The sequence below is a fragment of the Bidens hawaiensis genome, unplaced genomic scaffold (assembly GCF_021521415.1).
Source record: "Bidens hawaiensis isolate Kalapana, Puna unplaced genomic scaffold, B.hawaiensis_p1.1 tig00020528_1, whole genome shotgun sequence".
In the NCBI taxonomy this organism is placed as follows: Eukaryota; Viridiplantae; Streptophyta; class Magnoliopsida; order Asterales; family Asteraceae; genus Bidens; species Bidens hawaiensis.
The window spans coordinates 118,300-124,308 of NW_027493141.1; positions in this window are offsets into that span (position 1 = coordinate 118,300).

Genomic DNA, 6,009 nt, shown 5'->3' on the forward strand with positions numbered 1-6,009 from the left:
GACCAAACATATCCGAAGATATGTCCTTCAAACTGAAGCAACCGACATAATTCTAAGCGATAGTGACGTTTTTTTTTTTTTTTTGTAAGTAAAAACGAAAAACACGGTTACTCGGGATTGATCATCCCATTTAGCTCAACAAGGTTTTGAAAACGAGTTTTGTCAAACGCTTTAGTAAACAAATCAGCGAAATTAGCTAACGAATCAACCTTTTCGAGCACTATCAATTTCTTCTCAGCACAATCCCGTATAAAATGATGACGGATGTCAATGTGTTTAGTTTTGCTATGCTTTACGGGATTGTTAGTTACTGAGATAGCAGCAGTGTTATCTATGCAAATAGGAGTATGAGTGAAATTCAGACCGTAATCGCGCAATTGCTGTTGTATCCAAAGAACCTGGGAGCAGCAGTTCGATGCTGCCATGTATTCTGCATCACAGGTATAAATGGCGACTGAGATCTGCTTCTTGCACTGCCATGACACTAATCTGCCTCCAAGAAACTGACATCCACCTGTTGTCGACTTCCGATTCTAATTGCATCCTCCATAATCAGAATCCGTGTAGGCGACTAACTCCAAGTCTCCCCCTTTCGTGTACCACAACCCTAGCTTAGGCTTGCCTTTGAGATAACGCAATATCCTCTTCACACCTTTCATGTGAGATTCCTTTGGGTTTGCCTGAAAACGAGCACAAAGACAAACTGCAAACATAATATCAGGTCTAGATGCAGTTAAATACATTAAAGAACCTATGCCCGATATTGGGTGGGGTCCACGTCTGCATCAATGTCTGAATCAGCACCCAATTTATGGTTGACGCAAACTGGAGTATCAAATGGAGTGCTCTCCTCCATCTTGAAGCGTTTGAGAACGTCTTGGACATATTTAGTCTGATGAATGAACATCCCATCTTTCTTCTGATCAACCTGCAATCCTAAAAACAAAGTTAGTTCACCCATAGCACTCATTTCAAACCTCTTTTTCATGACGGCTTCAAACTCCTGACACATGGCGACTTTTAACGCAGCAAAGATGATGTCGTCCACGTAGACTTGAACCAGAAGAAGGTCTCTTCCTTTTCTCTTCACGAACAGTGTGCTATCGATCTTTCCCCTTTCAAACTCATTCTCAAGCAAGTAATCGGATAGAGTTGCATACCAGGCACGAGGGGCCTGATGTAGCCCATATAGCGCTTTACTTAGCTTGTACACGTGATCAGGAAAGTCTGGGTCAGGAAAACCCGGAGGCTGCTCAACGTACACAACCTCATCGACTTTACCGTTAAGAAAATGCACTTTTCACGTCTAATTGGAACACCTTCATCTCCTTGTGTGCAGCAAATGCCAAAAACAGTCAAATCGCTTCCAATCTTGCCACGGGCGCAAACACTTCATTGTAGTCGATCCCCTCTTGCTGATTAAAACCTTTTACAACCAGCCTTGCCTTGTTCCTTATGATTATTCCTTTCTCATCTCTCTTACATTTGAAAACCCATTTGGTGCCAATCGCATGCACATTCTTCGGTTTTGAAACCAAATTCCATACCTCCATCTTCTTGAACTGGGCTAACTCTTCTTGCATGGCTTCGACCCACGAGCTGTCCTTGAGAGCCATTTGATAGTTCTTTGGTTCAATCTGGCTGATGAAGCAGGTGTACAAGCATTCGTTAATGATGCCTGTATCTTTAATGCTTGTGTAAACACAAGTGTGCTTATTCAAGCTTCGTCTTGTTTGTACACCGTCGGACAGATCACCTATCACGTTCTCCAAAGGGTGATTTTTGTGAACACTCGTAGTTGGAACCGAACTGACTTGCAGATTGTCTTCCAGGTTCGAAGATAGTTCATCAATGGGTGATTGTTGTTGAGAGTGAAAAGGATTGAAGAATTCCTCTTCTGTAGAGGCAGCAGGGGTATCAACAGCATTTGACGAGAAAGGTTGACATTCATCGTACTGCGGTCGTTGCACAACACTTTCTTCCTCATCATAAAGAATCTTCGTAGCTATTCTCTCATCAACTTCTGCACAATCCAAGAAAGGCAAATTAAAAGATTTAAAAAGCTTATCATAGTCGAAAGCCCCAGCGGGTCCCGTGCTTGGTTTTGGTGATTTGTAACTTGTGATGTCAGTGTTACACACCACCTCAACCTTGCTGGTCGATAGATTAAAGACTCGTCTGTTGGGTGTCCCAACAACATATCCGACTAAAATACCTTCGTCGGCTATCTCACCAAATTTTGAGTTCGTCTTTAATATCGAACACGGGGACCCGAATGGTTCGAGACCATTCAAGTTAGGCTTTCTACCATGCATAAGTTCAAAACATGTTTTATTCAATCTTTTAACAGTTAAAACTCGATTAAGGATATAACAGGCTGTTGCAATAGCTTCAGCCCAGAACACCACAGGAAGTTTAGAATCAGCCAGCATGGTTCTGGCTCCTTCAATTAGCGTTATGTTCTTCCTCTCAGCCACCCCATTTTGTTGCGGAGTATACGGAGCGCTGTACTGGTGGTCTATCCCTTTGTGTAAGCAGAATATCTCCATCTGATAGTTTTTGAACTCTGTCCCATTGTCACTCCTGATGTATTTAACCTTTCTCCCATAATATTCTCAACCTTGGTAATCAAGTTAATTACCAACTGAACCGTTTCATCCTTTGTCTTCAGGAAATATACCCAAGAATATCGAGAGAAATCATCAGTTATCACCAAGCAGTATGATGTTCCACCTAGGCTTTTTACATTCACGGGACCGAAGAGATCCATGTGAAGTAGGTCTAGGGTACTGACTATTGAATTAACCTTCTTGGTGTGATGAGATTTCTTGTGTTGCTTTCCCTTCTTGAACGATAGACATTGGTCTTCAAAGTTGAAATTTTTCAAGGGAACACCCAGCACCAGCCCATTCTTGACAATGTAGTTCATTTTTCGAAGATGTATATGCCCCATTCTTCGATGCCATAACTCGGACTCCGATTCAGTTGCTTTTGACAGAATACATGATTCTTCTGTTGTCATCTCAGTCGACCTCATGTCCATAACATATGTATTCTTTTCCCTTGGAGCCTTCATTACTATCCATGCCTCTGGTATCTTGAAACCAGGATACAGTACAATCGCTTCATTTTTGGTAAAGTGCACAATGTAATCTTTGTCACAGATCTGAGACACACTCAGCAAATTATGCTTCAGCTCTTCAACGAAATTCACCTTTTCTAGCTTCATTTTACCATTTGTCACCGTCCCAATTCCAGTAATTCTACCACCACTTTCTCCAGCAAAACTTACTCTACCTCCCTGAACAGGTTTCCATTCGTGTAACAAATTCTTGTTACCCGTCATGTGCCGGGAACAGCCGCTATCCACAACCCATAGATTGTTAGCAGCCCTATTCAACTGTTCCTGCACGATTAAAGTAAAGGATTAAAATCTGGGGACCCAAGACCTATTGGTCTTGGGTCGATTAAATATGTTAAAAGGCATCCCGTACTTTGGCTGTCCAAAGTTAGTATTAGAATGATTTCTGTAAGTCCTAAAAGGATACCTTCTTGTAGATTGACTATGAGGCCATCCAAACCTTCGTGAATTAAATGAATTATAACTAATGATTTGGTTGTTAACAGGGAAAAACTGAGATCGATTTCTTTGAAAACCTGGATTAGTCCAATATCTGAACTTTGATGAGTTTGCATTCTTACCATTATAGTAATTACTGGTTAGCTCTATTCTCAGTTTTCGAAGGCCTCATACCTCTGAATCTCTGATTCAGAGGGCAATCAGCAATCAGGTTTCCTATTTGATTGCATCTGAAACAACTCCTGTGTTCAACTTTCGTCTCAACAGTTGTTTTAGATGTTGAGGTTGCATTACTGCCCGTTTGTCTAACATATGGTGGGACATACGGGTTTAGTGGAGAATTCTTTTCAGTTGGTTTATGTTCCTCTCCACGTTTTAGTAACACTGCCTCTTCTTTTGTCTCACTAGACTCGGATGTCTTGTCCGAATTTGATGAGACAGAACTAGGAACAGAAATCTTAACATTCGAAACAGGCTTACTCGTTTCGCTTGTACTAACTTCTGGATCTTTAATCGTAACTTTAACAGGAACTGTCTGACCAATTTCAACATCAACAGATTTCTGATTACTAGGATCATAAGTATAGTTATGATTATAAGGTGGTGGAACTTCAGAATATCCAATTCCTCCCCTTTTAACTGGGGAACGTTGATCACTTACGAGGTGATCAAGTATTGCGGAGGAATTTCTAAATTGCTCAAGCTTTCTGTTTAGTTCCACCACTTTCACCTAGTAATCAGCTATCTGTTTATCCCTTTCAGCAATTAGTTTGGTTTTCTCTTCTAACACTTCATAGCTAAGATCAATTACTTGTATTTTTTCAGCTAGACTGGCTTTAAGACTTCTGATATCTTTCTCACTAGTTTTATTTTTACCGTGTAACTGTTTTCTCTAGTTTTAGTGTAATAATGATCTTCTTTTACTGTTTTAAATTGAGCATCCAAACTAACAAACTGATCAGTTATTGTTTTCAATTGTTCAGACAGATTTTCACATTTCGTACAAGGGAGTTTAGAACTTACCTCAGAGAGCTGATCATTCACCTCTGCCATATAAGCTTGATCTTCTCTTGTCTCTCTGTTTTTTCCTTCAGTTTCGATGTTAACCAAGTTGGCCTGTTCGAACACTTCCTCAACTTGCAGATTCCAATTGTATTCCCCGTTCTGTCTGGATATCATCGCCCTATTCTCGTTACTTCACCCATTCGGTTGTGTTGGCCTGTTCTGACTACGTTCTACTCGTTCATTTGTGCATTCTTTAGCAAAGTGTCCATTCTGTTGACAATTATAACACCGAACCTTTGACTTATCAAACCCTGGTCTTTCGCCAACAAACTTTCTACCAGTTTTCTTCATAAACCTTTTGACTCTTCTTACTATCATCGCCATCTGCCACTGCAGATCCATCTCCTCCAGATCATCAGCATCGATCTGATCATAGTCTTCGTCTAAAGTTGCAGGGTCAACGAGTTACCTTTAATGAAATTTTCGTAAGAAGCAATGAAAGATGCATAGAGAGCAAACTGCTGTTCAGCAGATTTAACACTCATGGGCATCTGAGAGTAGTTGTTGTTCGGAACACTTGAGGAAAAACTACCCTTTGTTGCTTGAGGTTTAGAAGCATTTGTTCCACCAGCTACGAAACACACATCACCATCCATGTTGAGAGTTACATGACCATCATGAGTTGAGTTAGAGCTTGAGTCTCCCTTTGAGTAGTAAGCAGATGATTCTGACTTCGAACTTGAACTTGAATTAACTTTCGCACCATACATTTCCGGATCCTGAACCTGATCAGTTGATGTCTCTTTTCGAACCATGTTAAGTTCAAAAGTTCGTAGTTTATTGGCTGCTGTTTCCAAGTCAATGTTGTCAAACTCTTTATCTTCTCTCATCAAGACAGTGTACATCTCCCATTTCGGTGGGAGAGCATCAAGAAGTTTTTCCACGATCTCTTCTTCTTTATAGTCAATTGAATAGTTCCTGAGTTCGGTCATTAAGTGGTAATACCTTGTGATGATATCATCAAGTGACTCATTCTTCAAATACTTGAACACCGAGAATTGGGTTTTGAGTAGCTTAATTTTGGATGCACGTATCCCCACATTACCTTCATATCGGTTTTCAAGTGCTTCACATAGCTCTCTGGCGGTTTTATGTTTCCTGAAGGTGTGAAGAATCTCTTGTGGAAGAGCCATTGTTATCGCAGCATGAGCTTTGCTTTCAGCCTCATACATCTTCTTTTCTTCCTCTTCCATCTTATTGTATTTCTTAATTTGTTCACGACCCTCATACAAAGCCGTTGGTGGAATGTATCCATCTTGAATGCACACCCACATCTTAGCATCTTGATATTTAACATACTACTCAAACCGATCTTTCCAAGCCACGAAATCGGTACCCTTAAGCATTTTCGGTGCCTTAGTAGC